Consider the following 16,934-nt stretch of genomic DNA (forward strand, 5'->3'; position numbering starts at 1 on the left):
AGACATTACAATATTATACTTGACTCAAAAGTCTGCCTTTTTTTTTTTATGTCTGAGCAGTGGTGGTACATTCCTTTAATCCCAGCACTTGGGAAGCAGAGACAGGCAGATTTCTGTGAGTTCTAGACCAACTCTGGTCTATAGACCAAGTTCCAGAACAGGCTCCAAACCTACAGAGAAACCCTGTCTTGAAACCCCAAAAGGACCGCTTTTTCTCTCTTCCATTAAATCCTGAAAAACATTTTTTTATTCTGTGTTCCTACCTCAAAAAATCAATAACCCAATATGTGTGGAAAATTCCACCATAGGGGATGGAAGAATAGCCTCCCGACATGTCAATATTCTGTACATAAGCATTTAAGCTGGTTCTGATAAAATTTCCTGAGGTATTGGTCATTTGTTGTATGGACAACTTTCTCCTCTCTTGCTCATAATTCAGTACTTATGTGAGTGCTTAACCTTCATGGGAAACAAAACAGCAAAATTTAAGCATATCTGTGAATAAAATACAAAAACATTCACCTTGTAGTTACCTAGAATACATTATCACTTCACAACAAATTGGCCATCATCCCCTCAGTTTAAAAATTAAAACTTAGTTATGTTGGTATTGTTTGTTTTTTAGTTCTGTGCTTACACAGACTCTGTGCATTTGAGGCTATTCTGGTCTACAGAGCTAGTTCTGGGACAGCCAAAGCAACACAATGAAACTCTGTCATGAAACACCAAAATAAATTAAAAAAAAAGTAAAATAGAAAAAGGTCCCAGTTATGGTGGCACATGCCTTTAATACCAGCACTCAGGATGCAGAGGCAGACAGATCTCTTTGAGTTTGAGGCCAGCATGGTCTACAGATTGTGTTCCAGGACAGCCAGGGCTACACAGAGAAACCCTGCCTGGAGGTGGGGGTTGGAAATGGGGAAGATACATGGAATATGTAGGTCCTTATGCTCACAGGTAAATACTAGGTAAGTCAGGAATATTAAGTGCGCAGGACTGTCTCTTTGAAGAGAGAGATGTATATCCTGATTTCTGCCTGGAAGGCTGGGAATAGATATGGTTAGTAGCCTGCTTACCTCTGGGTTATCTGTATGAACAGACCACAACAGCTACCCTAGATCCTTATCTTGTGTTTGTGCCCTATCTTTATGGAAGATGTCACTTGTACTTGATAAGAATTTTTATCTTAAACTTTGCTGTATACACGAGATTGAGATTTTTCCAAATTTAACTGTGCTTAAATATGCCTAAAATAAACTACCTGGGGGGGTCAGAATTTTAAAGTTTGATGCAAGACGGCCACTGAGTCAGGTTAAACTGGGCTTCCCTTCTTGCTTCCTGTGGAGCAACCCTCTGCTGTGGTGGTGATGGTGTTAGCAGGGACCCCACAGGTGTCTTCCAAAAGCAATCTCATGGGGTGAGTGTTGCCTTGTGGGTAGAATATATCACTCTAAGAAGGACCAGGGGGAAAGTTTGGAACAGTTTTCACTGGTTTTGAAAATTAATTTAGAGAAGGCTGAATTAAGAGTCCAGTTCTGCCTTGGACCCTGCCCTGAGTTCTGAAGTCAATAGGTATAATTTTCTGGTTACATTTAAGGCATTACTGACCAGTTAAGCCATGGACAAAGTGAAGGCAGGTTCATTATCTGATCCGATTGACAAGGGCAGTCCGAACCTAGAAAGAATCTTATCTGAAAGAGTATTGAATAGTGTCAGAGCAGTGTCCCCTCTGAGTAGTGGATGTTTCTATCCAGTTTGAGAAGGTGTCAAGATAAGCATTGCAGCTCCAATGGAAAGGATGCCGGCAGCTGGGAGCCAGGGAATACTAAGTGCTGCATCTGGAATGGAAAGTATTCTGTCAATCGGGAGCCAAGGAATAATGAATGTTACAGCTCTGGTGGAGAAGTGTTCTGCCAATCTGGAGCCAAGGACTACCACAGGTCACAGTCAGCATAGCCTCTTACAGCCCTGCTCCAGGGAAATGAACTCTGCTCTGGCAGGGGCGTGTTTCCCCAGTGAAGTTGTTACAGTTCTGTTCTGGTCCCCCAGGATGCCAACAGTTCAGCTCCTCCAGGGTAAAGGTTTCCCCACTGCAGCTCAGGTGAAAAGTTGTTACTTCTCTGCTCTGCTCTATTCCTGCAAAGGTCTCATCTAAACCTTATTCAAGAGATTTATTGGGAGGGAAGAATTCTGAAGAGATTGGCTGCCTTGCCAAGGTGGAGAAAGGCAGTAGCAAACTGAACAGGCATGGGGCGTATATAGGGCTTCTTAGGGGTATATTTCTTTTTTTCTTTTTCTTTTATCATTTTTATTGAGCTAAATATTTTTCTCTACTTCCCTCTCTGCCTCTCCCCTTCCCTTCTAACCTCTCCCATGGTCTCCATGCTCCCAATTTACTATGGAGGTCTTGTCTTTTTCTACTTCCCATGTACATTAGATCCATGTGAGTTTCTCTTAGTGTCCTCTTTGTTGTCTAGGTTCTCTGGGATTGTGAATTACAGTCTGGTTTGCATCCTTTGGACGGGTTTTATTCCCAGCATCTCAAACCCCTTGGCCCTGACAGCAAATGCTTCACACAGGAGCATCTGCCATTCGTTCACCTTCAATACATTCCCTGCCTGCTGATCTTTCTCTACACAGTGGTAACTATCAGAAAACTCTGTGAAAGTAGTTGCCAGCTCATAGCTCATACACACACACACACACACACACACACACACACACACACACAGAGTGTGGCGAATAAGTCATCAAAAATGTTCTTGCAAAATCTCAGGTAATCATAAAATGCACCCAGGCAGGAAGACAATTTTTTATCATCATCCACTTGAACAAATCCTTTAACTCCAAATCCTTTACAATATCCTTCATAGTATCTTGATAGAAGGGTTCTCCACTCTATATTAAAGTGATGTTCAATGCATCGTAGATTTCAACAAACTCTTCACAGGGGACATCACAGAGGAGCCTCCAGGCCTTTATGAAATCTGGGCTTTTACTCTGCAGTGGAACGATAGACTGATAGGCTCACTCCTTACATTCCTCCTCAGTATCAATCTTCTTAGATTCCTTATAAAAGGCCCGGAGATCCCCAATAGGAGGTGAAACTGTCATATAATCTGGAAATTGATCATGTAAGTGAGAGATGAGCATGCCAAATTGGGTCCCCTGATCTCCTACGTGGTTTCACTTTAGCTCATCGTATCCAGCAAATTGAAAAAATGGCTCATACTTTCTCCTGTGATAGCTGACCTGAGGGGGCAAACATGCCTCTCTTTAGCTATGTTGAGAGAGGAAAAGTCAACTATAACCCTTTTATTCTCTCCAAGAAAAGGTAGTTGAACTCCATTTACTAGGAGACTGGTCAACTGTTCTGACACAAATCCTTTCTCAAGTGGCCATTAATGCAACCAGGACCCACAATGTCAACTGAGTCAATATAGTCATTGTTTGGCAGCAGTTTGGTAATGGTATCTGCAATTCTTCTAGGATTAACTTTCTGTTCCGTTGCTTTGAGCATCTGAGAAATACCCATCACACTAATACATTGATGGTCTCCAAACCTGGGCTGCTGACTTAGGGTTATGAGCAGAGGAGGACTGTTCAAATGTGAGTATACAGCCTTAATGGCATAGCCAAGGACATCCTGCAGGCAACTGTTGATATTAATCATAGTTTTAGTTGGTCATCTTCTTTCTGCCCTAAGACTCCTTCGAAGAATATTCAGTCTGTACTTCAATTTTAAATTTTCTTCTTGTAACTGATCCAAACTTGGAGGATCTTCAAAGTGATCACAGTTCCATAGCCAGTAGATCTCAGTAGTAAGAGATTTAATCTCCTTTTTCAGACTCCAGGCCAACAATGGCTAGCTGTGACTGTAAAGCCCAAGAACGTAGTAGTTGTTCAGTCCCATGAAGATGGATGCCTCAGCTGGAATGGCTGTGCTTTCAAGGAGGGGGCAGCAGGCAAAAACGCAAGGTGTGCTCCTTTGGCACTGGTTTCGAGGTCAGAGTGTGGTTCTGTGGCTATTGTTACAGGGTCAAAGCGTGTATCTTTGGCTCTAGTCAGGATGTTTTTCTTGGGCTGACCCTTTTTACCTATAACAAACACTAATATATACTTACCTCGGAGTGGTGAGGCTTCATCTTTGTGAAATCAAATTTCTTACCAGGAGTTGGCTCCCTCAGATCAACAGACAGCCAGGGCTGCACAGAGAAACTGTCTCAAACCCCAACCTACCTCTCGAGCAAATGAACAAACAAACATATGAAAATACAAAATAAAAAATTGTATACTGATTTTGACAGGTCTTCATACAGGTTGACAAAGAACAAAGAGAATATTATAGCTATTTTATCAATAATGAAATAGACATTGCCACAGATCTTGAGAAGTAAAATAGTTAGAAGAGAATTTTCTGAAATTTTCCATGTAAAATCACACAATGCAGCCATGCACCCATTTGTAGAAACATGAACATCTGTAAGGCAATCACAAGAAAAAAGTTCATAAGCATCTGAGTAGAAAGAAGACACTTTAAAGATGCCAAGTCAGCAATCAGATGACTTCCAGTAGGTAAACAAAGGACAGACATTACCAGTGACTTCTACTAAACAAGTAGCCCTCAATTTCTCTTTCCTAGGATTAGTTGTTACAGGATACAAGGCCATGGGAGATGTCTGGACCAGCTCCTATCAGGTCCTGTTCATCCTTCCATCTCGAAGTCTATGTTTCCTTCTCCTAGCCCTCAGCTTTTCAAGTGCATTCCTCATTATTGCCCAAGGTTCTTTCTCATCTCGTGAGAGAGTTTGATGGATATGAACACGAATCCTCTGCCACCCAGGACTCTCATGTTCATTGTAAAGCAAACACTAAAAGGCCCACACATTAACATGGATAATGAAGTGAGCATTTATGTCTAAGAAAAGTCCATGTAGGACCTGGGTCGATGGATGGACTGCACATGGCTGAACTTCTTGAGCACTGAACCATAAATGGTTCTGGAACCCGTGCTTGGAGGAAGATGACTCAGAGCACACGCAAGGGTGAAACCCTCCAGTGCATTTAGGAGACTGGTTTGTGACAGCAGGATCCACCAAAAGGAGAACCCTGTACTGAGGAAGACGATGAGGAAGGAAAGAGCAGACTCTAGTGAGGACACCTACAGGACACACCACAGCCTCAGAGGCCAGAACTCAAACCAGCACAGCAAAGTCTCAGCTCTCAGGGCCAACTTCAAATGATTGAAACTGGTATGAAAGTAGGAAATCAACCACAACTCACCCAAGGGATCTGATTCTTGAGCAGACAGCAATGAAAAATGGAAACAAGAAAAGGAAAAAAATGATTGTTTTCCAAAACTTCGACTATGCATGTTTAGCATTTCTTCCTGACAAATGGCGAAGTCCCTTATGAAAACACTACAAGCCCTTTGTGTAACGCACCTGTGGCCCTTGCTTTCTACAATAATACCTGGCTATCTCTGTCATAATGTCCCTGTTCAGGGAGATGCAACAACAAACACACACACACACACACACACACACACACACACACACAGAGAGAGAGAGAGAGAGAGAGATAGAGAGAGATAGAGAGATAGAGACAGAGACAGAGAGACAGAGAGCACACCAGACAGAGTTATATACTGCCAATGACTCATGCCAGGGTGTCCATCAGAGGCATCTATACTGGGACAAGTGCTGGGTATGGCACAGGAAGCTCCTATTTGGAAAATCATAATATAGATCCTTATGGTCAGACCCAAGCAGTTGACAGAGGGCAATAGACAAACATATATTATTTCTTGTTTATTTTTTTTCAACTTTAATTTCACAAACTGATGTGTTCATCTGTGTACCTGTGTGTGAGTATGTCCCCGTGCATGTGTGCACCTGCTGAGGTCAGACGGCAGCCTCAGATCCCTTGGAGCTAGAGTTTCAGGCTGTCATGTGTTACTTGATATGAAGGCTTGGAATTGAACTCTGTTTCTCTGGAAGAGCAGCAAGAGCTCAGGACTCTCAACTAACCCAAACCCCAACATGCATCATCCAAAGTGGCTTTTAGCATCATATTGAACCCTGGGTGAGGGGCCTCTGGTCATGGGGCGTCAGTGACTGCAAAGCCTCAGGGACCCTCTTGAATTGGGCTTTTCTCCTACGAGGTAGGTAGGACATTAGGTAGACAGGTCCAGTATGCAAAGATGAGCCACAGAAAGACATCAGAACAGTGGGATAGTTAATGAGTCAATTGGATTGATGTGGGAGTGATTCCTTACTAATAAAGAAACTGCCTCGGCCCTCATAGGACAGAAAATTAGGTAGGCGGAGTAGACAGAAGAGAATGCTGGGAGAAAGAAGCTGAATCAGAGAGTCGCCATGGTTCTCCCGCTCCAGACAGACGCAGGTTAAGATCCTCCCTGGTAAGCCAGCTCGTGGGCTACACAGAATATTAGAAATGGGTTAGAACAATATGTAAGAGCTAGCCAATAAGAAGCTGGAACTAGCTGGGCCAGGCAGTGTTTGAAAGAATACAGTTTCTGTGTAATTATTTCGGGCATAAGCTAGCCATGCGGGCGGCCGGGTGCCGGGGGCGCAGCCCTGCCCCGCCGCTCTTATTTCAACATTGGATGGCCAGGGCTTCGACAGTAGATCTTTTTCTCCTACTTGTTCCCTGGATAGTACACCATATCATCTTCCTGTGCAAGTAGAAGATGTGTCAGAGTCTAGGTCCCCGGTAATCTGCTACTTCAGTCTAACTCATGTCCCCATGAACATGTGACAAAGAATCCACAGGACAGCAGAGGAGAGAGTTGTGGGTCACAAATTTTAGTGTTCATGTCCCCATGGGTTATGTGACAAGGAACCCACAGGACAGCACAGGAGAGAGTAGTGGGTCACAAACATTAGTCCCTCTTCCTGTCACCTCCAGGTCTCCAGAAGCCACAGGAAGCACAGGAGTCACTCTTTTTTCTGAAACAGGAACTTCTGACTTCACTTGGGGGAGGTGCTGTGGGGGATGGGCACCAATATTGTGATATTGCATATGGTTTAATCTGGGGTCAGAAGGATAGATCAGAGGCTGAATCTGGTCTCCTGTTTCTCTTTGAGTATTTGATGTATGGCTTCCCAATTTGGAAATATGTAGTGCCTGACATTTACAGAAAACCTGATTACTGCCTAAATGAATACCATTATCTGATGCTGCCTGCCCAGGAGGTGGACTAGATGGGCCTGGGGTGCAAGGGCAGAAGCCTCCATGTGCTCCTACTCCACACCATTTAACTGACCTCCACATTGGAAATGGAGCCCCACCCTCTGCTTTGGGTCGTGTGGTGAGAATGGGTGGGTTTGCTGGAGGAGAGTATCCTCAGTCAAGGGTGTGTGAGTGTTGACAGCTAGTGAATGAGGGGCTTAAACCTGTTCTCAGTGGATTAGTGAGGCAAGGCAGGGAAGGGAGGTAAGCTGGGGGAGAAAACAATAAACCAAGTGAGTGGGCTGTAAATCTTGGTTTGGTGGGTCAGGCCCCAGTTTCTTCATTTGAGTGCAAGTTTGTAGTTCAAAGCCAGCTTAGAATACAGAGGGAAGACAAGGCTAGCCTGGGCTATGGGGTGAACTCTTCCATCAAAGACAAATTTGGTTCGGAGAGGGGTGAGATGTGTGGAGCAGCTGCTGGTTGCATGTGCTGTGATCTTCTGTTAAAGTACACTGAGAAGTTCAAAAGCAAAGAGCCCAGAGAATGCGTGAGAGCTAGTCTGGGGACAGTGGGTAAGGTCTGGGGTGAGGGCAAGAAGGAACTTGTGACCTGGGCTCTTCTGGAAGGAGTTTAGAGAAGCTGAATTCCCAGGTTGCCTTCTGCCCTGTTTCTTCAACCCCCATCCCCACTCCACCACAGTCTGATTCTGGAAACTCATCAGCTAACCTGGACCACATCCTGCCCACCAACAGGAACAGAAATAGGTGGCAATGAGTGAGCTTGGTGGCTGCACCCAGTGCCATGGTTTCTTCCCCAGACATGGGCTGCTATAGGAGGAACTTGGGCTGTCAAAAACTAAGAAAAGGTCTTAGTCACTCCTGCCAATGTCTCCACCCCACAGAAAGTTTTTGAAATTTGGGCTGTGGGTTTTAAGCAGTTCTTCCTTGGTCTAAATAAAATCAGTTCCTAGTTCTCATTTGTTTGCCCAGATCCTTTCAGAGCCACTCCAGGGTCCCTGAAGGCTCCCTGAGGATGGCAATGTTGCCACTCCAGTGACTCATATTCCAGGGAGCACTCAGGCTGTGGGAAGGCAAGGACTCCAAGCTTCTGCATCCACAGTGCCAGGAGCCCTGGGTTACTTAAGAAGGTACTCACTGGCTCTGTCCTGGGAGACCCTGGTCAGCAAACGTGGACAGAAGATAAAGAAAGTGCCCACAGGGAGCTGCAACCAGAGGCAAGTAATCCAGGCTGCAGTGTGCATGCTTTTGTGGGATCAGCTATACCCACACCCCCACTCCCCACCTATGATGCCTTCAGCTTCTGGCTGCCCTCCTAGGGAGCCTTCTAGAACTTCTCTGGTCATGGCTATCCAGCTCCATACCCCACCTCCTCTCTCTCTCTCTCTCTCTCTCTCTCTCTCTCTCTCTCTCTCTCTCTCTCTCTCTCTCCTTTCTTTCTTACAGTGTGGTGTTGGCACATAGCTTTAATCCCACCTCTCTGTGAGTTCAAGACCAGCCTGGTCTACAAGAACTAGCTCCAGGACAGGCTCCAAAGCTACAGAATTTCAGCCCCATCTGGGAAATCAGAGTTGTAGTCTGCCAGATCTGAAAGTTGTACTTTTCTAATCAGTTCTATTGCCCTCATTGTCTTGTCTGTGGAAGCTAGTGGTCAATATTGGGTGTGCACATGTCTTGAAAAAGGTGAACTTGGTGTTTTGAGGTAGGGTCTCCCTCTGAAGTTGGGAACTCACAGATTTGGATAGACTGGACAACTTTTAAAACCTGGGGATGTTCCTGTGTCCAGGAGGACAGATGCAAACCATCTTTTCTGGAGGATTTGTGTGGGTTCTGGAGAATAAAATGCAGGACCTCATGCTTATAGGGCTGGAGTTCTCAAAATGAAAGCAACTTCTTAGCTGCTCATAGTGGCACCTTCCTCTCATCCCAGCCCTTGGGAGGCAGAGGCAGGCAGCAGATCTCTGTTGAGTTAAAGACCAGACAGAATTACATGGGGAGATATTGTCTCAAAAAATTAAATAATAAAAAAAAAACAACTGCAGAGATCAGTTTTTAAAGAAAACGTTAGCACTGGAAGACAGGAATTGTGTAACTACTTATACTTGGTACTTCTGCTTATTTTTCCCGCGTGTGGTGAAGGGCAGGGCTGAGTGCTCATGCGCAGGGGCAGTGCCCACACACTCTGTGCTAGTACCTGTGCAGGGGATGACAGAGATGATCAAGGCTGTGGTTCTCTTGCTGGTTCCCATCTTTTGTTTGAGAACGACTTGGGGATTACCAAGAGAAAGATACACTGGTTAACCAGTGAGTCCCAAGAATCCACTTGTCTCTACTGCAGCACTTCTGAGATGGCCAGCATGCTCTACACCTCCCTCAGGCTCAAACTCTGGTCTTGATGCTGGCAGGGCAAGCACCGAATGACTCAATTATCTTTCCACCCTGAGCATCTGTTCACTAAAAGAGTTTCCTTTTTTTCTGCCCCCCCCCCTTTGAGATGGAGTTTTATTGTGTATCCATGGCTGTCCTTGAACTCACTCTGTAGACAAGGCTGGCTCAAACTCAGAGATTCAATTGCCTCTGCCTCCAGAGTTCTGGGATTAAAGGCCTGTGCCCCCACCTTCCAACTTTAGTGAGGTCCTCAATTGTAGCCTTCATCCACTCATTCTCGGAATACCTCAGCCACTAGTCAGTTGCATTTATATATCTCAAGAGACTGTCTGAGGCCGCTGTGCAGCCTGAGTGACCTGCAGTCTGAGACAACCACTACCCAGTGCTCCTTCAGCACACACTGGCTGGGGAACTCCCTGCAGGGAACTCAGAGAAGAGTTAAAGCTGTGTCCCCATGGTGCTTAGGGTGAGGTCTTCCTGACTGGGGTTTGAATGTGCACTATGGAAGCACTTTGAAGAAACCGTCGTCTATATGTGTTTGAGTTACCTTTTAGAGTTTCCGTAGTTGTTCTAAGTAACTGCTTATGTGCCGATTGCTGTGCACGTCCAGCTGCTAGCTGCACCTGTGGTTTGATGGGCTTGTTGTTTACCTTTACACATACTGACAATTAACTAATCGCACTCTAATTTTTGACGCCATCTTCCAGCTACATTTGTAAGTGAAAGGAAGCAGTCAGATGTGGCCATGTCCAGGCTGTCCAGACATTCAGAGAAGAGTCCCGAAAAATGTGAAGGATTTTAGGAAAGAAAGGAAAACAGAAAGGAAACAATAATTGTGAGAGAATTGTGAGAATGATACATGGAGTGTTACATGTGTGAAAACACAGACACAAGGAAAGGGAACTATTTTTGGATAAGAATATATTTTTGTGAAAACTGAATTCACTTGATCAACAAAAGCCATAAAATTAATCATTGTCACAAGGAGATATATTAACATTAAAAATGATATTTTATTTTAAACTACTGTTATTCTATGGCCCACCTGTAGTAATAGGAGTGTCGAGCTGCTTCCTGCCGCCCAGCTTCTGGCCACCTGGCTAGCTTATGCCCCGAAATAACAACACACAAATTGTATTCTTTTGAACACTGCTTGGCCCATTAGTTCTAGCCTCTTATTGGCTAATTCTCACATCTTGATTAACCCATTTCTAATAATGTGTGTAGTACCACGAGGTAGTGGCTTACCGGGAAAGATTCTAGCCTATGTTCATCTCGGAGAGGAGAGCTATGGCATCTGCCTCACTTCCCTTCTTCCCAGCATTCTGTTCTGTCTACTCCACCCACCTATGTTCTGACCTATCAGGCCAAGCAGTTTCTTTATTAATTAACTAATGAAAGCAAAACCTAGAAAGAAGACCCACCTACATCACCCACCTGGTAAGTCACCTTTCTTCTTGATTAGAGAGACAGCCTTACTTACTGTGATTTGAAAGGAAATGGCCCGCCAAGTAAGTGGCACTATTAGGAGGTGTGGCCTTGTTGGATGAAGTGTAGTCTTATTGGAGGAAGTGAGCCACTGTGGAGGTGGGCTTTGAGGTATATTTTCTCAAAGCTTCCCTCAGTAGGACAGTCAGTAGACTTTCCACTACCTGTAATAGGAAGGGCTCTCAGCTGCAGCACCACATCTGCCTCCATATTCCCCTTCACGATCATAATGGACCAAACCTCTGAAATGTAAATAAGCCACCCTCATTTAAATGCTTTCTTTTTAAGAGGTGCCATAGTCATGGTGTTTCTTCACAACAACAGAAACCCTAAATAAGACAGATATTGGTACGAGGGACTCGGGCGTTGCTGTGATAGGCCTGACCACATATTTTGGGGGAAGAATTTAGACATTTATAGTTTGTTATGAAAATGGTGGCATGGTTTAAGCACTGCTTTATGGTCCATACCAGTAGGGGCATGGAAGACAGTGGTGCTGAGTGTGATTTGATGAACTGTGGGGGGCTCAGTCTGCAGGTATGAGAGGAGAAGAATTTTCCTGTGTTGCATAGAGTTCATTCTTTTGATATTTTGGTGGCAAAACTGACTGCCTTTTGCCCTTGTAGGAAGTGTCTGCCTGAGGCTAAAGTGGAAAGTTTTATATTAATTTTTTGGCAGAAGAAATCTCAAAACAGCCTAGTATAGGCTCTCTTGTGTGGATATTAGTGGTAATGCTATTGAAGATTTAACAATGCAAAGGAGCAAGCTGAGCAGGGTAAATTACAAAATGTGAATTTTGAGTGGAAAATGAGCATCAATAAGTAGAAAGGAACTAAGCTCTGTGTTCAGGGAGATAAATTTATTAAGACATGGAAGAAAGGGAATGGTGACCTCAGGGCAAGATCCCACCCAGCTAAATTTCCAACCTGTGGAAAAAAAATCTAAAGAAAAGATTAGAGGTTGGTATGCTGGTTCACACTTTTAATCCCGGTACTGGGAAGGCAGAGGCTGGCAGATCTCTTGAGTTTGAGACCAGCCTGGTCTACCAAGCACATTTCAGGACAGTCAAACAGACAGTGAAAGAAAGAAAGAAAACAGGTGAAAATAGCTTTCTTGAAGCTATCATTCATGCCCACACACACATGGCTTTGGGGCTGAGCTGACTCAGGTCACAGAGACCTGTTCACAAGGCTGGGATCTGTGAGACGTGATCTGAGCAAGGTTTGCTTCTTTCTGTTCTGCTTTAATTTTCACTTAATTTACCTAAACAAACCTTATGAGTTGGGTCTTCTCACAGATGAGGCCATGTGCCCTTTTACCTCTGACTCTTCATCTACCTGGATTGGAGGCTTCTCTCATTTTAGCTCAGGGGTCAGGTGTCACCTGAACAGTGAAATGTTACACTGTGGTATTTGGTAGGCCTTGGGTCAACAGAGCAAGCTTAGTATCTGTTCTCGAGTCTCTGGCACGGTTGATGAATTTTATTTATATCACCAAGTTGTTTAACTTGATTGACAAAACATTGAGTATTTCAGATTTCAGATTACTTTGCTAAAGGCCTGCTTTCTCATATGATTTTTTTCTAAAACAAACACAACCTTGCCATGAATATGCTGTCAGAAATGTAGGTGAATGAATAGATGTTTGTATCTTTCTACAATATCAGTATTTATTGAATAATAATAAATTCACAATCTTATATCAGTTTCTTTGGCTAAAATTTGCCAAGGAGTTTCAATTATTTCTGATAAGTGGTCACTGGCAAATATGAGTTCTTTTATTCCAATATCATTTACTAATTTTACTCTCAGATCTTATATTACATATCAGACAGTATATATGTGCATGTGTGCGTGTGTGCACATGCACACTTGCATATATGTGATGTGTGTATGTTAGGGAATATCAGAAGAAGATATATGTATCATGTATGTACTTGTATGTGATATGTGTTAAGGAAGGTCATAGAAGGATTAAGGAATCCACACACAGAAGCTTCACTCAGCACTGAGGTAGAGATTGGTTCAGATGCAGTTGTCCAGATAAGATATTAAGGAGCCAGCTGGAGAGCTGCAGACTAACAGGGCTTAGCCAGGTTCAGGGTTGAGTGGAGCTGCAGGGGGTAAAGTCATGACCATGGGATGGGGGGGAGGGGAGAGACAGAGTCAGGATGACTGGACTACATGGGTAGGAACAGAAGCATGTGATAGCATTGAGCTGAAGCACAGGGGACAATCAGTTCTCTCCTTGTTTGTCTCTTGATACAGCATGGGAGTCTGTGGTGAGGGTGGTGGGTATCAGCATTGTTGTGTTGGGTTGTGTTGTGGAATAGTATTTCAACTATGTCAAGATGCATTACATTATGTGAAGGTGTGTTACATTTGCTTATGTTGCAGAATGTTACCTTAACTATGTGAAGATGTGTTACATTTGTTTATGTCGAAGAATAACTATGTGAAGATGTGTTACATTTGTTTATGCTGCATTGGTTTAATTATGTAAAGATGTGTTGCTGTTTCACCTTGCTGGCCTAAAGGCACCTGATTAGTCTAACAAAGGCTGAATGGCCAGTAGCTAGGCAGAGGAGGGCTAGACAGGGCTGTTGGGCAGACAGAATAACTAGGAGGAGAAATGTGGTTCAGAGATGGGGAGAGGAGGGAGAAAGAGAAGGACTCACCGCGGTCAGAAGACAGGCAGCCGCCAACTAGCCAGAAATGGAGACAGCAGGAAAGTAAGACACACGGAAAGAAAGGTTAAAAGCTCCTAGGCCAAACATAGATACAGAGAAACAAGTTAATTTAAATTGTAAGAACTAGGTAGAAGTGAGAACAGGACAAGGCCAAGCATTCATAGCTAACAAGTTTCTGTGTCATGATTTGGGGGCTGGTTGGTGCCCCCCACCAAATAAAAGCCTGTTACAGGTGTTTTCTTCTTTTGGGTCCAGGTGAGGATGTTGTTCTTTCTTCAGTTTGGGATATTTAAATTTTTTATCAGGTCTGATTTTTCAGATGTTGTCTTATTTCGAGTTTCTCTTGCTGTGGTGAAACACCATGACTAAAAAGAGTTTATTTGGTTTACACATTCACACTGTAGTCCAACACTGAAGGAAACTAGAACCAAAATTCAAACAGAGCAGGACCCGAAGGCAGAAATCTAAGCACAGGCCATGGAAGGGTGCTGCTTACTGACTTGCTCCATTGCTTTCTTGTAGAGCACATGACCACCAGCCCAGGGGTGGGACCACCCACATTAGACTGGGCTGGGCTGGACCCTCTGCCATCATAATTAAAAAATGTCCTACAGCTGGATCATATAGAGACATTTTCTTAATTGAAGCTGCCTCCTTTCAGATAACTTTAGCTTGTATCAAGTTGACATAAAACTATCCAGAGCAGATATGGTTATGATATGCCCTCATTCTCAAGTGTCTAATTGATTATGATGTGTTTATCAGTGATATTTTCACTTTTAGGAATAGGGTATTTATCTGACTTTTCTTCATGGGTGGCGCTGGACGGAAAGCATGTCTATGTGCACAGGAGATGCCCAGGCATCAACCTGTTGCTTGTAAAATGGAGCCGCCATGGGCAAGACCCCATCAGAAAGCCACCATTTTATACAGTAAGGAGTAACCTAGAGCAGGACACAGCCCTATCTCCCCAAGGTCGTAGCCTAAGAATGAGAAAGAGAACAGGACAAAGAAGATATGGACTCGCTGGTGACAATGACACGTTCCCACTTAATAAAGTGAGACATGGAGATGGTCAACTTTAATATTTCACAACACGCTTGGTCAGAAGTGACATGGCATGGATTCCCAACATCATCGGGTTTTCTTTTCTGGCTGTGATGTAGAGAGATGGGGATTGTTCCTGAGAAGTCCAAGAGGCAGCTGTTGACAACGACTGCGGATCAGACTAAGATGAGGAAGCTGAGGAGCGGTGTGGAGAATCACCTAGTGATGAAAAAGGGGGTGTCAGTTACAGTGGGCTCCTGCACATCTGCATCCTACTCTACTTCATCTCAGGAGGACACTTCTCCCTGCTTCACAGACTGTGCAGCTCAGCTTCCAGGGATTTTTTTTTTCTTTTTCTTTTGGATGTATTTATTTCAAACCTTTCTGCCATTTTGTCCTTCAAATGAAAATGACATTTTGAAATATATTTAAAAAGAGACTGAATAAAACTAAAGCAAGTAAAAGGTCAGTCAGTAACCGGCATTTCTGGTTCTCCGGGCCTTTTTTGGTTCATTTGAGACTAGGTTTTATTTGTTGCCCGAGCTTGCTTGGAACTTCCTGTGTACCGCAGGCTCTTACTTACCTCAGCTTCTCAAGTCCTGTGCTGACAAGTGTGTGCAACCACACCCGAGTTCACAGTTCATGAAATTTTATCTTCAATACTGACCTTCCAGAGGAGACATCACGGTCATGCAGATGCTTTCCTCAGGGCAAGGCTCACCCACTGCACTTGGCGTGTGCTGAACCCTGCAATTTCCAAAAATGCAGGAGTCTGGGATGCATAATTTGTAGCCCATATTCCCTAGAGTAGAAAATAAATAAAAATGGTCATGAGATAATTACACCTGCTCATAAAAAAGCAAAATAAAACACAGAACTTTGTATTTACAGATATTAGGTATAAATCTTTTACACTAAGCATTCTTATAGGAAATATTTTGAAATAATAAATGAAAATCGGAGTCTTGCCCATCTTCACCACACTTCTCTGTGCTCGCTCTAGACTGCATATGGCAAAATCTAACCACGACAGTGCTGAGAATGAGCTTCACTTTGCTTTAGTAAACAGGTCATTTCAGTTCTAAAGGACACAAATATTAGCATCGTAGATCCATGTGCACTAAAGTCTAGCATAGTACATTGATCAAACGAGATTAGGTTTTTTTTGTTTTGCTTTGATTGACTGTTTGCTTTGTCATGATCTCACCTGCAGTCCAGGCTGCCTTGAACTTGGTGATCCTTTTGCCTCAGCCTCCTGAGTGTTGGAATTCTAAGTATGTACTGCTGTGCCACCTCTTAAATAATCTTTGTCTATTCTGTTTTTGTCTTAAAGACTATCATAAACCTATAGCCACTAATGCCCAGAGTATTCTATTTGGTGCTATTATCCAATAAACTTTTTATCGGGATCCATGCAATGATAATGATGATGATGGTGATAATGAATGATAATAATAGTTCCTCATCTTCTGTTTTCTTACTTTGAGATCGGATCTCCTCCTGTAGCTTGGCTCAAACTCTCTACACAATCAAAGATGGCCTTTTATTCCTGATCCTCCTGCATTTGCTTGCCAAGCTCTGGGATTCTAGCTAAATGCCCCTGTGTTGATCAGACACTATAGCAGACATTAAATATAAGTTGCACTAATAGCATTTTGCCTAAACAATGATATTACAATGCAAACATCAGAGCAAGGAATAGTCTTGTAGGTCTTTAAACGACTCCATCAGACAATTCCAAGTTTGCATTAGTTTACATTATGAAAAGTTTTTATATGTGTCCTCTCAGGCCTCACTCCTGCTACTCACAAGTCCATGTTCTTACGTAAAGAAAACTGAACTTGAAATGTTGAGAACAAAATAGATAAACTAGTTGATAAGTGTCTCTATTACACTCTGCCTGCACATTTTCCTACTGAACAGAACTGTCGAGCAGTGTCCCTATGGTCACTGTGCTGTGCCAGAGCACACCACAACTTGCGGCCACTCCTTGTCCTAGGGCAGTGAGACAGCCCTGTGGCTAAAGAGCTGATGGTACAAACATGGTAACCTGAGCTGAATCTCTGGGACAGCAAGTAGAGATGGAAGAACTGACTCCACAAATCTTGTTC

At 43.6% G+C, this 16,934-nt stretch overlaps 1 pseudogene; it reads right to left on the bottom strand.

Annotated features, from left to right (window-relative positions):
• Window positions 1–2,780: 2,780 nt before the first annotated feature.
• LOC126513336 (arginine--tRNA ligase, cytoplasmic-like) lies at window positions 2,781–4,145 on the bottom strand (annotated as a pseudogene).
• Between the last annotated feature and the right edge of the window lie 12,789 nt (window positions 4,146–16,934).

Source organism: Alexandromys fortis, unplaced genomic scaffold (genome assembly GCF_014885135.2).
Source record: "Alexandromys fortis isolate MF-2015 unplaced genomic scaffold, M_Fortis_MF-2015_v1.1 scaffold_134, whole genome shotgun sequence".
NCBI lineage: Eukaryota > Metazoa > Chordata > Mammalia > Rodentia > Cricetidae > Alexandromys > Alexandromys fortis.